A 20,521-nucleotide genomic window follows, 5' to 3' on the forward strand; every position below is an offset into this window, starting at 1 on the left:
TACATGGGTTTGGTTGGGTGTGCCTCCCTCTATGAAAATGAATATTTTAATAACATTGTGTGCACAGGCAAAGACACAAAACACAAAACACAAAACACCTGCCCCAAATGGTAGGTTGCTTGCATGGACCTGGGAGCTAGTAACGCTCAAAATCGGTGCAGTCTTTAAAAATGGATCCTCTTCATCTACTGAAGAAACTTCAAGGTGGGTTCCATATTGGCTCTAAAATGAGCTATGTCTCAAGAGAAAGAGAGCAATGGTCAATGAGAAGTGGACCTTCCCAGAATGGCACTCCCAGGTTCCTTAGAGGAAAGTGAAGACGGCCTTGACTTTGTTAACATACTCCATTTGCATTGGGAGAGTTGTTTCAACTGACTTGTCCAGGGCAGGACTGCATTTTCTGCTCATATTGTGTATCCTCTTCTCGTCTTCCCAAGGCCCTGATGTCTAGTGGGCACTCAATAATGCTACTCATTGGCATTGAACCTGGTAGTGGGAAGACCTTGGAATTTCCTTTGTTCATTCTGGGCCCATCTTCCAGCATCTCTATGCCTCAGAGTGTTTACTGGAAAAATAGATGAGAATGGGACTCTAGGTGGATTTGCAACATAGAGATGCTAAGGAGATGCCTTCTAGCATCATGACACTCCATTTCTTGACTTGGGCCAGGTTATTTCTGAAATGACATTTTAAGAAGCTTGACAACCTAAAGCTTCCGGTAAGATATTTATTTGCTTTCACTTAGCTCTCATAATAGCAGGTTTTACATAGCAGGAAGCCCTGAGATTGAAGCCTGGACACCTGGGTTTAAGGCACAGCTCTGTCACTTACCAGCCGTGTGACCGTGAGTAAGTCACATAACCTTTCTGGAGTTTAGTTTGCCCGTCAGTCAGATGGAAACAAGGTCTGTGTTGCCTATTTCCAAGGGTTCTGTGAGCATCAACTTTGATAATGCATGTGAAAGGGCTTTGAAAATGGCAAGGCAATTATAATTATGAATAAATTCTTATTCACTTTTAAATTTTCATGGTTCCATGTGATCGTTTCCCTAGTCAGTCCTGCTTTTTATGCAAGGGATGACAGAGCACTGTCCTGTGCAGTCTGATTGCTTTTTTGACTTTATTGTTATCCTGCTTGCTCTTCAGTGATCTGGTTCCAATTTTACAATCTCAAGATCGGTTCTTTCTGTGAACATGTTTACTTCTCATTGTCATTAATTAAGATTAGGACAGTGATTTATAAGATACATGATTGCCTGAGGCACAGCATTGAAAAGTGCCACATGTACTTCTCCGTTTTAAGGTAACTCCTTGCATTTGTGCCTGGGGTTAATTTATCGTTTAAAACTAGTCTGTTTGCAGTGTTTGGTGGCATTTTCATGGTTAAATCTGCAGCTGCTGTGGAGCAGTCAGGAGTGCTCATGGAAGTGGGGGTTTGATAAATTGGTGCTGGGGTTTCTGGTGTTTAACAAAGCATTGAGAGGTTTGAAGGGGGGCATTGCTATAGTCTGCTAATCTAGAAGATCACTGCTGTCTTGGTATCTGCATATATAGGAACAATGTATGGATTTTTTTCCCCTTGTGAAAATATAAGACAGCAACATGGTGTTTTATTTTTGTCTCCTTTCAGATTCTAGCTGAAATCATCCACTGGTTTTCTTCTGGGAGATCATGGCCAACGGTCACATCATAGTCATTGGGCTGTCTTGCCTTCCATCCACATCATCTGTTCTTTCCTCTGATCTGTCAATGCAGGGGTGGTGATCCAGAACGGACAGGCTGCAGCCACCTTCCAGGGCCCTCACTGACTCTGGGGCACGTACCTGGAGTAGAGTGACAAGAAGAAGTAAGGGTGTAGCAGTGTGGTTGCTGCACCTGGAAGTCAGTGATCAGTGGATGCTCTGGCCAGGTCCCCCCTAGAAGGCTGCTAGGGGGCTCCTTTTCTAACTCTGACTGACATGGTCTTCAGACCACCTATAGGGCCAGTGGAAGGCATTGAGTAATTGACATAGGGTCATGGTATCCACACTGGAATTCCAGAAATCTTCATTTTATGACTTCTTCAAAATTTATTTCCCAAACTTCAGAGTTCAGATCATTAACCCACCCGTGCAGGTGGCGGAAGTTTTGGTTGATTTGAACAAGTGATTCGTTGACTGACATATGTACTGGAAAATGCATAGGTGCTACAAGATATTCAGAAATAACAAACACAGATTTGCATAATGCACTTTGACAGGAAAAATTTCTTTGACATAAATTATCTCCATAACCCTGTGAGATAGGGAGGGGGTGAATCATAATGTCCTTTTACAGTTGAGAAAATAGAGGCTCAGAGGTTGGGTGATTAGACAGTTTACATCACTAGCAAACAAAAACACCAAATCTCTACTTCACGTCTTTCATTTCATCCGCGCTCTTTCCTTTACACCATAGGATCTTGGGGTTGTTGAACCATGAGAAGGAGGCGAGAGGGTAAATCAGATAGAAGCTAGCATTTTTAATTCCAGTTATGCTTGAGTCAACTTATATAATTGGGGATGCTGGAGGCCAAGCGTTTTGTTTCATGTTATATTAGGAATTTCTATTCATTATTCTTTCTAGAACAGTAGCATTCAACTTTTTTTTTTTTTTAAGACAGAGGACTTCCCCCTTTAGCCTAATGAAATCTGATAGAAAATCCCAAATGTGAGACTTAAATTGAATGGCTGTAATTGAAGCAAGTGTGGAAACTTGCCTGCTCCACCTCCTCTTGCCCCTCAAAGTGGCTTTGAGACACCTTTGAAAACTTGAAGAAGTGAGGACTGAGCCTTCAGGTCAAAGGGGTTTTGTTCTCTCTCTTTCCTTCCTTCCTTCCTAGTTTTGTCACCTGTCTATGTGTTAGCCGTCGTCCTCAAAAAATTACTAAAGACCTCATAGCATTCTCCCATCTTGCCGTTTGGCAAATGTGAGGAGTCTGCTTTTGTTATACATTGCAATGAAGGCACAAGAGGAAAGGTGGTAGATACTAGCCTCTGCATTACTCAACTATTCATTATTTCTGTTATGACCAGAACACAGAGGGCATAGCATGCAGTCCAAGGACACCCCCATTCTCAGACAGCTGGTCAATGAGCCAAGCCCTTGAACCTATTCTGGGCAGTCAGCATTTCTCTGGGCATCAGATTCTCCTGAGTCAGTGGCACAAAGCACTGAACCATGGCCGAAGGTTCTCCAACTACATACAGGCTGTAGGTGCATTAAATGTCTGCATGCCACCATCCACATTGGGATACTCTATTTAAGTCCTGATAATTAGTGCCCAATTGCTAAGTGATCTAGGCACAGCCTTTCTCTGCATAATTATAGCATTTCCTAAAAGTCTTCATAGGCCCTGTGATGGCAAGAAATCCTAGTTGGCTGTGCTTTGTTCCCTGCACTTATGGGTTATTACCCCACCTAAAGCCCAGGTGGTTTTCAGGGGAATTGAGAAGGAATCTCATACCTTATTGGCCCTTTATGTTGGCATATGGACTCCCTACCCCTCCTCAGAAAGAAACATCTCAGTAAAGCAATCATTGGATATACAGATATTCTAGCAAACTTGTTTATATGACTTTTGTGTTTTCTCTTCATGTTTCCACATCTCTTAATAGAGGGCAGCAAACCTAGCCCTCTCCTTATATATGGAAACTACTGACATGCACTTGAACACTCTCTTCATCCTCTTCCTTGCTCTGTGCCCCACCTCCTACCCCCTGCCAAGAAAGGCTTACCAGTGTGCAGGGTATTGAATGGGTCTCTTGAGACAGATTGGCCAGCCCTTTTCAAGTAGACCCCAGACCTCTTATGAAATTCTACCAAATTTCTCACTCCCAGAGTGCATCCTTGAACAGGTAAGAGTCAAGCTCTACATTGAGAGGAGGTGGGTGGCCCCACTTGGGTCTTCTGTCCTGAGCCATGTGTTCCAACTGAGATTTTACCCAAGAAGTCCTGCATTATGGGGCTCTTAGGTGATTTCACGGTTATGAATAAAACTGTATTTTGTTCTCCATTTCCTTGTGAGTACTCTCCTTCTGTTGAGAATTCCAGAGAGAAAGGAGAGAAGTGTGATTCAGGCATGGAAAACCCAACTCAAACCCTAACATTGCAAAGAAGCTGAATGGCTTCTAAAATTCCATAACCTCTGGAAAACATTCTCTTTGTTGTTGGATTTTGGAGCTCAGATCATCTTCAGTTATTCACTTTCAATTACTTTTTAATAGTGCAAGGAAAGACCACAGACAACCTGCGTGGTAGGTTTCAAATTATCTCAGTATCCCCAAAACTCTTTCTCTGACTCTGGACAACTGAATTTTCCCAACCCAATTTTCTCAAGGTCATGTGGTAACCTCTTAGTCATCAGCCCCACCTTCCACTGTTCTCTGTCTCACTAGGCTTAGAGGCCACGTGTATTTACTGAATGGCAACCTTGCCCAAGCTTATGAAAAAAAGAGAAACGTGGAGGCAAAATGATCTAGTGGCATCATGCAGTATAGACAACTAGTCAGGATCCTCTGGAACAAGTAAGCAATATTCCTTTCCTCACAGTTGTTTTTTCTTTGATGGATCTAAGTCATTCTCCCCTGAAAAACTTCATTAGCATTCTTTACATTAGCAGTACAATAAAATAATGACATTGGAATCTCCTTAAGCCACGGTAAGAGAAGCAGGCATGGCCATGCCTGGGTCAAAATTATTTTGTCAAAATGGATTCACGCAATAAAATTACAGGGGAGAGGAGAGATACTTTGAATTCTCTCCTCAACCTTTAATTTCTGAACTCTCTTTACCTCTGACGGCAGCCTCCATTGGAGGAACTCCCCCAATTCCTCTCATTAGTAGGCACAGCTCCCCTTAGTTGTGTAGATGAAATGTCTGTGGTTCCCTCTTCTGGAGTCCCTTATCCCCTCTGTGTTGTCACCCTCTTCCCCTCTCATCAGTTCCCAGTAACATTTTCCTCTCTCCTTTTTCATCTGTCAGAAAAGTCTCCCATATCAGTCGTTTACCCAAATGATGAGTTACCTCTCTTAGGGACAACTGCATTTTGATTTTGGTTCTAATTGTGGATTGACTAACCTTGCGCCCTGTTGAAGAAGTTCTGTTACCTATAAGTGAACTTACTATTTGGGGGAGGTGAGGGGTACTTTCTTGGAGTCCCTGACATTACAGCCTTAAGAAAGCATCTTCCCCCCACCTCCTCACTCCATCCATAAAGATGATCTGTTCATCACTGTCCTTTTCCCACAGCATCTCCAAACCCACACTGAACTTCTGGACACCAGAGTAGTCCTGGGCTTCTCACTCCCTAAGGCTGTGTGTACTTCATCAGGATGTCCCTGATGCCAATTCCATAGCAGCCCTAAGCGTTTTTTAGGATGCCCACATTGCTACAGGAGCAGCCCAACAGCTCCTGGGTAGGCATTAGCTGATGTGAATCCACACCTGCCTTCCCCTCCTCAGGGCTTTGTGGCCATAATGGTTCTCTTGTGTGACCCTGCCAGCTGCCTCTGCCAGTGGGAAGCAGATGTGAAATCCCTGATCAAATGGAATTCCTGGGAGATCATACTTACAGGCAGGAGGAAGGCGAGTCAGAGCTGATTAGCTGTGTGAAGTTGTCCCTCTGGTCACATTTCTCTGACTTCAAATGGAGGCATGAGTATGCTGGCTGGCATTATCGAATGGGCACTCTACTTTAGCTGATGGATGAGTGATGTGTAGGTAGGTAGTGACGCATTTTGGGGATTCATCCAGATGAGGCAGCCCCAGGTAAATGCGAGGACTGGTCATTACTGTGATTCTAAGAGTGAATGCATCACCGAAGCTCCAATTCCGTCAGCCTTCTAAGCTACTGATTGCAGCTGGGCTAATGCATTGCCTCAGAGGAGCATCTATTGATGTGCTGCAGAGGAATTAATTTTGACGTAATGGAATTTTGTTTTCACCATTGCTCATAAAAACAACTGCCTTGAGCAAAGGAAAATGTGTGTGGCAATTTGAGTGCTTCCAGTAATGACAGTGGATGGACAGAGGGTTCTTACAGAAGGATATGGCATCCTTGTGGACCAGGGCTGGCTGAGGCATGATTAATGAAAAGCAGTGCTACCAAGATGCTGGCTCTAGAGAGATAAGGGAGAAGTATGGTATGGACTAGAGGGGAGGGAAGGTGCTAGAAAAGGTGTGCCCCACTCATGGGCAAGATGCCAAGGAATCTAGCTGGTGCCAATGACTTAGAATCATGTCAGGGGAGAGTGACCAGGAGCTAGCAAAAGGAGAGATTACTCAGAATCTTCCTTCCCCTTGCTTTTTCTTGGAGACCCTGACCTTTCCTCTTGGGACAGGGCATGATAGCTTCCCTTAATACCCGTGCTCCTTTGCCCTGTGCATCCCCCCATCCACCACCTCTTCTTTCAGAGATAAACTCTCTTGACTCTATTTCCCAGCAACCCCATCCTCCATTTCCCCAATTCTCTACTAACAAAATCCTTAGGATCACTGCCAATTTGATCACTATTTCTTACCTGTCTCTGGGAAACAGAATGTTCCCCAGAGAGCCCCATGAGGGACCCCAGATCCCAACTCCACTCGCTTCCACCCTCAATGTTGTTGAGGTGATTTCTGTGCTTGGCCTGGCCTGCAACCTTGTTCCATAATAAAGTGCTGTGGCTTCCCTTTGAGCCTCCATCTGTCTCACCCCTGGCATAGTCAAGAGTTGAGAGAAGGAATCTGGGTTACTTTTGGATCTATTTTATAAGGCCAGAATTTTCTGTGCCAGAATAAGAGGAAGTCTGAGCCCCAGGGGTGGGGCTTTTTGTCCCTGTACCCACAGACAGGGGCTAACAGATACACTGGGACACAGTGAAGGGCTGAAGTCCTGAGGGAGCCTGTGCCCTCACTCATGTGCCTCTCTGTGCTGGGAGGAGTCTTGGATAGGCTTTCTTCTTGTGCTCCCACATTGGCAGATTGATGAAAGTGATGAAAGTGCCCTTCACTGGGAAGAGAGCAGAGTGGCTGATTAAGAGCATGGGCTTTGGAGTCAGACTGAACTGGATTGAGCCCCAGCTTGGGCTCTTATTTGTTGTGTGACCTTGGGTAAGTTGCTTAACCTCTCTGTGGCAGATTAAAGATGGCCACAAATTCTTTTACACTCTCTTATCAAAGGTTGGGGTCTATTTCTCCTCTTGAATCTAGGCTGGTCTGAGACTGCTTTGACCAGTGGAGTACATCCAAAGTGATGCTAAGCCATTCCAGGCCTAGGCTTCAAGAGGATTAGCAGCTTTTGCCTTGGTCTTTTGGGGCCCTGACTTGCCATGTAAGAAGTCTGAGTATCCTGCTGGAGATAGAGGCCACATGGAGACATCCTGAAGCACCTTACATGTGAGTAAAGAAGCCATCTTGGATGTCTGGCCCAGTCGAGCCATCAGATGAACTGTGGCCCCAGCTGACATCTGACTGCTACTGCATGAGAGGCCCCCCGAAAGAACTGCCCAGCTAATCCCCAGTCAACTTATATAACCTTGAGAGATAATAATAAGTTGTTGTTTTAAGCCACTATGTCTTGGGGTGGCTTGTTATGCAGCAACCAGAGCACTCTAAATTTCTATTTCCTCATCAGTAACATTGAGGTAATAATAGGGCCTCCCTCACAGAGTGGATGTAAGGGTTAAATAAGAGGCTATGCGTATAAGTGTTTAGCAGTGCTTGATGTATATTAATTAATTAGGCTGCATATGATAGATATTCAAAAATGTTGTTGATTTTGAGTACAGTGAGTTTGAACCCCAATACGATGGATTCTGGGATGGAGTTTAAAGATCTGTGTGCCCCCATGAAATCAGAAGGGCTTAGATTCTGTCTGAGTTAATGGCATAGGAAATGGACTCTGGGAGAATGGGGCTGGCCTAGGTGGACAGAGAGCAGGAGCAGAGAGGGTGGGGCTTCAAGTTGCCTTGAAGAGCAAGTGCTGGGGGTGGTGTGGTGTCATGGGTTGGGGATGCTGACTGGCATTCTATTTGTTTTCCTTGGAAAACCACTTTACTTCCCTGCTTTCCTTTTCTCATCTGCCCCCAGAAGGAAGCAAAAGGGAGATAGATAATCTCATTATTAGACTCTTAGGACATTCTCGAGAACTCTAGTAGTCTTCTGAACTTTTAATTTTTGTTAGAACTTCTCTCAAAGCTGTCTGTGCCATATATCATCAAACCATTTAATTTATTCACTTTTTCATGTCTCTCCTTATACGGATCAGAGCACTTATTTCGTGTTTACTTCTGTCTTTCCCTCTAGATGGTGTCTTCATTGAAGCTCAAGGCTTATCCATCTCAAGTTCTCAAACTCTATCCGAGAGCCTGGCAAAGCCTGCCTCCGATATTAAGGAGAAAAGTTTGTCAGAGCATCTTATTGGCTGCTTTAAGTTTTCATCTCTGGGGCTGTTCACATTTACATGGGAGCTGTCAATGTTTGTTAGATGTCTGGCCTTCTCTGGTAAGAGCTACCTTCAACGGAGGCCAAGTTAAATGTTCACTGGGCAGGCCTGGACAATGCAATGCATTTGACCTTGGTCCATTTGTGTCATAGTTCAAAGTAGTCTTGGTTCTTCCTTTCATGTCAAGATCCTTCTTCTATGGAAAGATAGTGGTTGAGAACAAAAATGGGCTTATCATTAAGCAAAAGAAGTCAAGTAAAATATGACCAGAATATATTTCTGTTTTTCCTGCCTCATTGAAAATAGTTTTATATGTAACGGGAGGAAGAGAATAACACTTGCAATGCTCTTGCTGTCTTGTCTTATTTGAAAGAACAATGCAAACTTATTTTTCTCATATTCACTGCAGTACTGTCACAAACTCCAGCCCATACGCCTGCCCTAATGAGGAGATTAAAGACCTATTAATGCCATTTGTTTTGTTTCTAAGCAGTAGGTGACAGGAGAGCTAAATATTCTCTCTGCGTTGATGCGGTGGTTCTAAAGGCTCAGGGACCAAGTGGCTGCAGTGACCTTGCTTTTTATGTTCAATTAAATGGGCCAGAGATAAGATCTATATTGTTTCTGAAGGGTTGAGATCCACAGACAGGGGATGAGAAATTTCTTTGCCTATGCCACTGGGGAAAACAAATGAAACACATTGGGAATTCAGATGTGTCTCTCAAGTCTCATTTTTACTCAACCACTGCGATGCTCTTATTTGATAGCAAGGCTTGGTTGGGGGAGCTGGTGGCACAAGGGCGTGGCTAGTGATTCATGAGCTATATTTGCTTGTGGATAGTATGTTAACAGGTAGTCTATTGGATATCAATTACCAGTATGACACTGTGGTGGGTGCAAGAGGGCTTATAAAGATGTGTAAGATGTTCTTGCCTTCAAAGATTGTAAAATCTTGCTTGGAAGCAAAACATTTGTGCATTGAAAGAGACCAGTATTTGAGAGCAAATGCTAAGTGGAAGAGGATCAAGTTTCCACTCACCTGTTTTTCCCTAGCATTCTAGAGTAATTATTAAAGCAACATTAGCTAAATGGGAAATAAGGTACAGATTTATTACTCTAGGCGATAACCCCAAGTATTGCTTCTGAAAAGTTGTATTGGGTCTGAGGTCTGAGGTCATGGTGGGGACTCACTGCTCCCACCCCAATATCACTGTACCTACACAAGGGATTCTAAACGCTCTTACAACAAGCTGAATGGACAAGGGCGACAGAGATGAGTGGACTATTCCTATGTGTACATACTACATGGGGACAGGGAATGGAGAAGAAACTGTCAGTGATCACAAGAAATGAAAAACAACAACATCAACAATTGGCCTGGTTCCTGATTTTAAGGCACAGTTAACATGCTTCCTAGTAAAACATGGATCATTGAATGTCAGGCTTCAGTCAGTCAGATTGTAACTCTTCTTCTCCTGGAGATGAGCTTTTAGAGAAGAGTTTGGAATTGCTTCTTCTAATAATCCCTCACATAGGAGGAGGGCTCTTCAGTGGAAATCCCTTACAAATATGAGAAAGTGGGGATAAATATTTGTTCTTTTCCAAAAATGTGTCATGTGTTCTAATAATAGTTTGGTGGTAGTGGTGGGGGGAAGAGACAACTCCAGGCTGACACAGGGGTTGAAGCAGTCTGAGGACGTCTCATGGAAAGGTTGGTTTTGAGTTGACTTGACGGTGGGGGCGGGCAAGAAGGGAGCAGGCCTTACAGGTGGTGGATGAGGATGACAATGAAATGATGTGGAAGCAGGGAGGAGAGCATTGTGGCTGGAGCACAGAACAAGAAAGCAGTGGAGACCAGTCCGATGTGTTTGGATTTGATACTCAATCTTTACCCTCCATTGTTTGCTGAAACTCCTAGGAATAGGTTACTTGCAAAAATTGCTTAGGTGGATACTTACAGAACTTCTGGGGCCCTATAACCCCAGAGATGGAAGGGATTTTGAGCAAGGAGGGCAGCTCCCACCAACGAATATGGTTGCACTATTGTAAAGTTCCCTTTACATGCTTACAATAAGGCAAAATATTTTTAGGCAGAAGAAAGAACCTTCGAGCAGAATGAACCCTGCATGGTTTCCTAATGCGATCTCTTAACCGTAGGAATCTCCCCTCTTATGTATCTCATGAGCCAGCCTTTGCTTGAACAGTTCTAGACGTCTCACTGCTTTTGTAGGCATCTTTGTTTCATCTCTCCTTTTATAGAACTCTCCTCTTGTCCTGAAATTTTCCTTTCTATTATTTCCAAACGCTGGTCCTAGAATAATACAGAAAAAGTCGATTTCCATAATATAGCTCAGCTCTTCAAATACTTGCTGCTTCTTAAACACCTGTTTGCTATGCTCCACATCCTCAGTTTCATGTATCTCAATTTTCGTTAACACCATCTTGTCTTTTCATCTTTTTCCCCTTGGAACATTGAACTTCAGTAATTCTTCAATCCCAGAGGACCTCCAACAAATTGATCTTTCTTTTCACTGCTCCTCATTCTTTTGATATCCTCTCCTCATTCCCTACCCAGTGTAAATTCTATGATCATTCCTTATAATCACTCCTTTATATGTACCTCTGTTCCCTTGGCTCTCTCCCACTTTACGGTTTTAGTAAAACCACGAGCTTGGTTAAATCTCTCTCTCCATCTACTCTGTGACTGTATCTGTACTGTTGAACGTTGCTGAAGAAAGTCACAACCTTGATGCCTGGTTTGACTTTATATTCATGAGCATGAATGTCAAATGAGACCTTAATGCTGCTCAGCATCATCATTATGATATATTTCCCTGGTCCATTTACTCTTTCACTTTCCTAGATGGCCGTTTCAGCATTTCAAATCTCCCATAACTCCTCCTCCATCCCCCCCTGCTGACCTTGATTCCTGCCTTTACCAAGAAATTGGAGCAGTTGAAAGAGAACGTTGGCAGATTTGACCTCCACCTTCGACCTGCCTGCCAGCAGCTGTACCATACCTCTGCCTTCCCACCACTGGTTGCTGTGGGTGATCATCTACAGCTGACTAAATCCTATCCCCTCTTGCTACTCAAGGATGTTGCTTTAGCAATTCTCCTCTTCCTCTCCTACATCAACTTCCCCTCCTCTGTTGGATACAAACATGTTGTTATTTCTCCCATTTAAAAAACTTCCTCTTAATCCCACTTCTTCTACCAATGACTTCCCTAATGCTTGCTCCCCTTTGCTAAAAATTTCCCTAAAGAATTTGAATTCAGAGTCTAAATTCACCATGTCCAATTCCTCTTTTCACATTTTCTTAAACCTACTCCAATCAGGTTTTTGCCAGTATCCCCCCACCTATGTTGCTAAATCCAATCGTCAATTATTAGCCCTCATCTTGCTTGACAACCAGGAACATATGACACCATTGATCATTTCCTCCTTGATACACTTCCTTCACTTGGCTCCCATGATACCAAACTCTCCAGGTTCACTTCCAACCTTATTAGTTACATCTTCTCAGTATTGTTGCTAGCACTTCCTCTTCTTCCTGATCTCTTAATGTTGCAGTTGGCGTGCTTCAGGGGTTAGTCCTTTCTCCTCTTCTCTCTCTACATTCACTCTCATGTGCTCTCATCCAGTCTCATGGCTTTGAATATCAGCAGTCTCCCACATTTATGTCTCTGGTCCAAGCTGCTATTCACGAGTCCAGATTTGAATATGCAACTGTTTATTTGACAACTTCTCTTGGATGTCTGTATCACTCCAAAACTCAGTGGCTTAAAAGAACACACATTTATTATCTTAGAGTTTCTACGGATCAGGAATCTGGGCATGGTTTAGTTGAGTCCACTGCTTTACGGTCTCTCACAAAGGCTGCATTATTCACAATAGCCAAGACATGGAAACAACCTAAGTGTCCATTCATGGATGAATAGATAAAGAAAATGTGGTGTATATATATGTATATACAATGGAATATTATTCAGCCATAAAAAAGAAGGAAATCCTGCCTTTTGCAACAACATAGATGGATCTTGAGGACATTATGCTAAGTGAAATAAGCCAGACAGAGAAAGACAAATACTGTATGATTTCACTTATATGTGGAACCTAAAAAAGCTGAACTCATAGAAATATAGACTAGAATGGTGGTTGCCAGGGGCTGACAGGTGGGGGAAATGGGGAGATGTAGGTCAAAGGGTACAATGTCCTTGAGTAAGATGAATAAGTTCTTGAGATCTAATGTACAACATGGTGACTATAATTAACAGTACTTTATTATATACTTGAAAGTTGCTAACAGAGTAGATCTGAAATGTTCTCACTACACACAAAAGATGGTAATTACGTGAGGGGATGGAGGTGTTAACTAACCTTATTATAGTAATCATTTCTCAATATGTACAGGTACAAATCATCACATTGTACACCTTAGGGTTACATATGTTATATGTCAATAATATCTAAAATAAAGCTGGAAAAAAACCCCACAAGGCTTCAGTCAAGGTGTCGTTGTCCATGGTCTGCAATCTTACTTCAAGGCTTGACTGGCGAAGAATCAATTTCAAAGCTCACTCATGTGGTTGTTGACAGAATTCAGTTCCTTGAAAGCGTTGAACTGAGGGCCCCGATTCTCTCTGGCCCTTGGGTAGAGGCTACTCTCATTTTCTTTCCAGATGACCCTATACATCAGGGCTAGTGGGTGAAATGAACCAGAGAGAAATAATGTCAGCAAGATGGAAGTCGTAGCCTTTTATAACTTAACGTTGGAAGTGACATCTCATTACTTTTGCTGTGTTCTATTAGTTAGAAGAAAGTCACTAGTTCCAGCCTACACTCAAGGGGAGAGTAGACTGTTATAGGCAACCATTTAAACTGGTTTCCAGTGGTCTCTACCTTCTGGTATACACATCCTTGTGTGATATGCCCCAATATTTCCAATCTGTCAGGCAGTCCAATCGTCTATATGCTAGAGACTGAATTATGTCCTCCCTCCCCCTAAATTTGTGTGCTGAGGCCCAAATTCCTAGTTTGACGGTATTTGGAGATGAACCTTTGGGAAGTAACCAGGTTTAGATGAGGTCATGAGGGTGGGATTAGTGCCTTTATAAGAAGAGATACCAGACAGCGTGAACTCTTTCACCGCCATATGAGGACGCAGTGAGAAGGCAGATGTTTGCAAGCTGGGAAAAGTGCTGTCACCAGAACCCAACCATGCTGGCACTCTGATCTTGGACTTGCAGCTTCCAGGTCTATGAGAAAATAAACTGTTGTTTAAGCCACCCAGTCTATGGTATTTTGTTATGGCTGCCTGAGCAGAGTGAGACATTCTATCAACAAAATAATTCCAGAATTCAAGTATTTTTCACCTCCTTCACTACTGCCATATCCTGGTCCAAGGCACTATCAACTCATGCTTGGATTACTGCAAGAGGCTTCTAACTGGTCTTCCTACTTTCACCCTAGTCTTTCTACAGTCCTTTCTCAATTTGGCAGCCAAAATGATCCTTTAAAATGTAAATCAGATGATGTCACTCCTTTGCTCAAAACCCTGCAGTGGTTCCCCATTTCTCTCAGAGTTAATGGTCTACACATGCCCACACAGGCTAGCTCCTCTTCCTGTCCTGATACCTCCTTGACCTCATGTCCTACTTCTCATTTTGTTTACTCTGCTTCCATCTCAGTACTACCTTGCTGCTTCTCAAATGTGCCAGGCCTGCTCCTAACTTAGGTCCTTTGTACTAGCTGCTCCCTCCTCCTCCAGAGAGCCTCATGGAGCATTCCTTCACCTTCTTCAGGCCTTTGCTCAACTGCCACCTCCTCAATGAGGCCCATTCTCACCACCTTTTCAAAATTTCCACCGGCTGCCTTTTTCGGCACTTCTATTTCTCCTTTTCCTGCTTGACTTTTTCCCTTAGAAGTTACCATTTTCTAACACACCGTATAAATTATTTCTTTATTATATTTATTGATTTATTGTTGGTCTCCTACCTTTTGGCAATAAGCTTAATGAAGGCCACATTTTTGTTTGTTTTACTGATATAAAGTGAAAAGTTGAGAACAGTCCACTGATTGAGTAGCCTGAATAGTATTTCTATATCTTATGGAGTTCCAAAAGGGAAGAAGAAAGGGACACAAGAGGAGCACCAGAAGCGAGAGAGAGATCAATGAGAACATTCACCAACCCTACAGCGTAGCCCATTTGGAAGGAGTCAGCAGAAATGAGATAGATAAATGAGAGCACATGGGAGGCTGGCATGGTGGCCAAGGAGGTGGGTCATTAGCTGGAGTTTTGAGCATCTAAAACAGCACCTGCTACATAGTACACATAGAATACATTTCCTTTGGGTATATGTCCAGAAGTGGGGTTGCTATACCATATGGTAGTTCTATTTTTAATTTTTTGAGGAACTTCCATGCTGTTTTCCATAGTGGTTGCACCAATTTACACTTTCACCAACAGTGCACAAGGGTTCCCTTTTCTCTAGATCTTCACCAACACGTGTTACCTCTTGTCTTTTTGATGATAGCCATTCTAACAGGTGTCAGGTGACATCTCATTGTGGTTTTGATGTGCATTTCCTTGATGATGAGTGATGTTTAGCACCTTTTTCATGTGCCTGGTGCCCATTTCTATGTCTTCTTTGGAAAAATGTCTTTTCAATTCCTATGGCCATTTTTTTTTTCTTTTGTGAGGAAGATTGGCCCTGAGCTAACGTCTGTTTCCAATCTTCCTCTTTTTGCTTGAGGAAGATTATTCCTGAACTAACATCTGTGCCAATCTTCCTCTATTTTTTGTACGTGGGACACCACCACAGCATTGCTTGATGAGCAGTGTGTAGATCTGTGCCCAGGATCTGGGCCCGTGAACCCCAGGCTGCTGAAGTGGAGCACACAAACTCAACCACTATGCCACCAGGCTGCCCTTTCCTTTGTCTATTTTTGAATTGGGTTATTTGTCTTTTTTGCTAGTGAGTTGTATGTGTTCTTTATATATTTTGGATATTAACTCCTTATCAGATGTATGATTTGCAAATACAGTCGCCCCCTCTTATCTGCAGTTTCACTTTCCATGGTTTCAGTTACCTGTGGTCAACCATGGTCCAAAAATATTAAATGGATAATTCCAGAAATAAACAATTCATAAGTTTTAAATTGAGTGCAATTCTGAGTAGTGTGATGAAATCTCATGCAGTCCCTTTCCATCTCATCCAGGATGTGAATCATCCCTTTGTTGGATCCCCAACCATCGACTTCATCTGCTCCTGACTTTCAACCATGGGCATCGTCATGGCTCGATGATCCTCCTTCTGACCTACTGCCAGAAGGTCAGTAGTAGCCTAATGCTACATCACAATGCCTGTGTCGTTCACCTCACTTTGTCTCATCACGTGGGCATTGTATCATGTCACATCATCACAAGAAGAAGAGTACAGTACAATAAGATATTTTGAGAGAGAGAGAGACCACATTCACATAACTTTTATTACAGTGTATTCTTATAATCGTTTTATGTTATTGTTAGTTATTGTTGTTAATCTCTCATTGTGCCTAATTAATAAATTAAACTTTATCATAGATATGTATGTATAGGAAAAAACATCTTATATATAGGGTTCGGTACTATCTGCGGTTTCAAGCATCCACTGGGGGTCTTGGAATGTATTCCCCACAGATAAGGGGGGACTACTGTATTTTCTCCTATCCTATAGGTTGCTTTTTCCTTTTGTAAAAGGTTTTCTAAGCTGTGCAGAAGCTTTTTAGTTTGATGTAGTCCCATTTACTTACTTTTGCTTTTGTTGCCTTTGCTTTTGGTGTCAAATCCAAGATTTTTCACCCTTGATAGAAGGAGGGAGGATCACAGGAGGCTTCTCCCTCTTGCTGATAATGGTCAGTCCCCTGATCCTGCCTTTAGATGTGTGAGGATGTGATACTTGGAGCTAAGATAACTATCCTCTGACACTGAAAGAAGCTCAAAGAATCACAGATAGACCAACCCAGTGTCCTTGTGTGGAGCTTATGAGCCGATCTCGGCGTTAACCACCTGCGGACTTCTTGTGATAAATAAATATCCTTAGGTTGAAGTCATTGTTGGCTGGGCTTCATATCACTTATTGCCGAATACATCTTAACTAATATAATATGTTCTCCTTTTCTTTTTATTTTTTATTATTAGATATCATACGATCAGAATTTCACTTCTATTTCCCATTTTTGAAAACTAACTTTAATAAAGACGTTTTCAGTTATAAAACCATATCCTTTCATTTCTGTTAAATTTCTTTTTTAGAGCCTAGAAAACGTGTAGGCCCATCAGTAAATAAATACTTATTGAGTGCCTATTCTATGTCAGATATTGTGTGAGGAGTTGGAGAAAAAGCAATGAATAAGATCCACAGTTTGCTGCCTTGTGGTCTAATGGGGGGAAATCCCGATGCCTGGCTTTATTGTCTTTTGCTATTTTGAACTCTCAGATGATATGGTTTTATTTTCCCCAAGTTACTTGCCACTGCTACATTCTGTTCCTGTTTTTCCTTTTGATCAGAATGAAGATCAGAGTCACAGGTCCATTGTTGCTGTTTCTGCTTCCAGAGAGATGAAATGATCAGGAAAACGAATATTGACTTATCCGCCATACTCCATCTACATCGCTCCATGAGACAGATGGTGGCACGTGGCTGAGGCACTAACCTAGTTTTCCCATACTGTTTTACCCAATTTCCTCCATGTGAGAAGTTCAGAAGATTAGAGAAGGCCTTTGCCAGTCTTGGAATCTATTTGGTTTATTATCTTTGATTACTTGGACTGTTTTCTCCCAGAGAATCCAGACTTTCTTGTTTAAAGCAAAAACAAACAAGACCTAAAAATCTTAAACTGGCACATTAAAATGTTCATGCAATTATCTGGAACGCAACTGCATCTCTCTAAAGCAATGCTGTGGCTGTAGAGTCGACAAGGCAGAAACAGATGGCCTGGGTTTCCCTTGAAATGTTCCAATGAAGAGAAAAAAGTCACGTGGCCCTTTGTCATTTAGATTATGCCCAATCCACATAAGCAAGAGACTTCAGGACATTTGGTCTGAGCTCCAAAATGTGCAGAACAGGCCCATCCTGGTCTATTATCTCTGGTACTTGTGAAGTATTTGATGGAGCAACAACTTGTAATTGTCCAGAACACTCTGGTTAATGGCCCACCTCCTTGTCCACCATGCCAGCCTCCCATGTGCTCTCATTTATCTGTCTCACTTCTGCTGACTCCTTCCAAATGGGCTACGCCATAGGGTTGGTGAATGTTCTCATTGATCTCTCTCTTGCTTCTTGTTTTTCTCTTGTCTCCCTTTCTTCTTCCTTTTTGGAACTCCATAAGATATAGAAATACTATTCAGGCTACTTAACCAGGAGACTGTTCTCACCTTTTCACTCATTAATGATAAACTCCTGGAACGAGGAGGTCCTTCGAGGTTCCTCCTTCCTTAGGCAGCACCTTAGCCAGATCATAGAGGTGGGGACCCTACAGTTTTTTCTATAAACACAACCCAGTCCATAACAGTGTTCACTATTGGGAAATATGTCCCGACACTTAGCTCTGGAATTTCACAAGTCACATTTTCCCGAGTCTATCCTTAGTGAAGCTTGTCTCAGTATAAATTACCCTTAATATACTCGAAGAGAACTTAAGTCACTCTATAGCAGTGGTCCTCAACCAGGGGCAATTTTGTCACCCAGAGCACATGTGTCAACATCTGGAGATATTTTCTGTTCTTACACTGGGGTGGTAGTGCTACTGGTATCTAGTGGGTAGAGGCCAGGGATGCTGCTAATTACCTTATAAGGCAAAGGACAGCCCCACACAACCAAGAATTATCTGACTCAAGATGTCAATAGTGCTGAGGTTGAGAAATCTTGCTCTATAGTAAACGAAGCTTTTATTCTTTAAGAAATTAAAAGGAAAGTATAAGCTGTCATTAAACTTGAAATAAGACTTGATCACTTAATGACTGTATAGTTGTAAAGCCTCTGAGCGCAGGTCCTTTTTTTGTAAATGAGGACACAATTCCTGTTCCACATAGCTGTGAGAATCACTGAACGCATGTACCTGACATGCATACAGCAGTGTTTGCTATTAGTGGACATTCAATTAATAGTGGCAAAATTTTACTGCAGGAAAAAATTTACTTCTTGGTTTGCCAGAGACAATCAGTTTCAAGGACCTCTGAATATACTGATGACTTCGGTCATTCCTCTGGGTATTTTTTATTTTGTGTTGTTTTTCCTGGTAACAGGGAGTCAGGTAATGAGAAAGAGAGTACAGCTTGGGTTGTGTTCCCCATGGAATGTCCTGATTACTCCAAGCTGTGCCTTTACCTCACCTATCTTGGCTCTCCATGGACATTCTTATCCTCTGGTGCCCTATTATTTCAATTCAGATTATTCTCGGAATCTGTCTGCTCTTAGTGGGAAAATGATAAAATTGGTGATACTCGAGATGGCCTCTAAGGGATAATGCTGCTCACTTTTGTCCAGTAGAAAGAGAGAGATGTGAATGTTTCCTTGTCATAGGTGGCATCACAGAATGGCCTCAGGATTCTAGAGACCACCTGTGTGCTTTCTCACCTTTCACCTAAAATTCCCTGATGGCAGCTCAAATTATCCAGGAGGATGGTTCTTATTGCAACTGCTTAATAAGAATAAGATACTCTCAAGAACTGAGTGACTCAGAAAGTTGTCCCTGAGATGTATGAAGTTCCCCATATCCCACTGGTGGAGTCTATTGTGCCTGCCTAAGGCACAGTGGCATTTGTACTTCTTCTAGGGTTCCTGACTTGGAGAAATTCAGTTTGCATTGACGGAGATTCACAGGGCTGGTGAGGACCGTGTGGGAGCAGCTTAGTGGCGTAGCATCTGGTGTGTCTTTGTACCAGAAAGGCAGCTTGCTGTCCCCACATTAGAGATGTGGAATATTTTTATGGGATATTTGGGAGGAAATGATTTGAATTGGCCCTGAGCAGATCCATTGATGGCAATGTGGAGCAAATGCTCACTGATGGTTGGTTCAGGCTATTACTAGAAGATACTTCCCTGTGCTGACCCAGGCCATTCTCTTCATACCAAGAATGTCCACACTCTATTTGCCTCTACGTGACTCAGTTTGACTGATTTCAATTCAATTCAAATAGTTATTATTCAAGCCTACAGTGAGTAGGGTTTGAACTACCAGAAAGAGGCAGATCAGATGAGTAAGTGAGAATCGCTGCTTTCCTCAAGTAGCTTAAATCTAGTGGAAGAGATGCAAGCACAAAGTGTGGGAAGGGAAGTAACTGAGGGGCAAACAAAGCACAGAGCAAGTGGAGCTTGCTTAGGGTGGCTGGGGCAGGGAGGTCAGGCAAGCTTCACAGAGGAGGAGGCATTTTATGGTACAGTTCCATCGTCAGCACAAAGGTAGGCAAAATCGCTGTATGGGGAAATTTGGCTTTGAAGTACCTTCATCTCCCCTTCACATCCCATACAGCAGAGCCTACAAACATCCATCCTCTCTATTTTCCTGAGTAAAGTCACCCCTGGTGTCTAGCTGGGCTCATGGCTACTGAGAATATGAAACCATATTTCCCAGCCTCCCCAGATACATTGATGTTGCCAACTCCCCAGTGATTTTATGAAGATTTGGAAGAGAAGAGCCCTGGGACAGAGTGCTGAGGAACACCAACAGAAGGGCATCCAAAGGAGGAAGACCTAGTAAAGAAGACCAAAAAAAGGGGTATAGGGAGAGAGGGGTGGATGGAAGGAGAAGCAGAGTGACTTGATGTTGATGGTGCTCAGGGCAAGCTACCCCAGGAGGCACCACTCTGGTATGCGGATTATTTCGAGCTAAAGACAATAAGGACTCAGAGAACTCAGGAAGAATATTTGAGTTTCCCCTCCCAAACTGCCTAAAGAATTTAAAATAAAAGATCTGTTTCAAGAAAGAGTTGTTATCATGATGGCTGTAAAGATAATGTAGGGTAGAGGTTACAATAGGAAAGGCACCAAGCCTCTTTTATCAAAAACTCTGTCTCTCCCTGCCCACATTATCTGTA

This window comes from Diceros bicornis, chromosome 38 (assembly GCF_020826845.1).
Source record: "Diceros bicornis minor isolate mBicDic1 chromosome 38, mDicBic1.mat.cur, whole genome shotgun sequence".
NCBI lineage: Eukaryota > Metazoa > Chordata > Mammalia > Perissodactyla > Rhinocerotidae > Diceros > Diceros bicornis.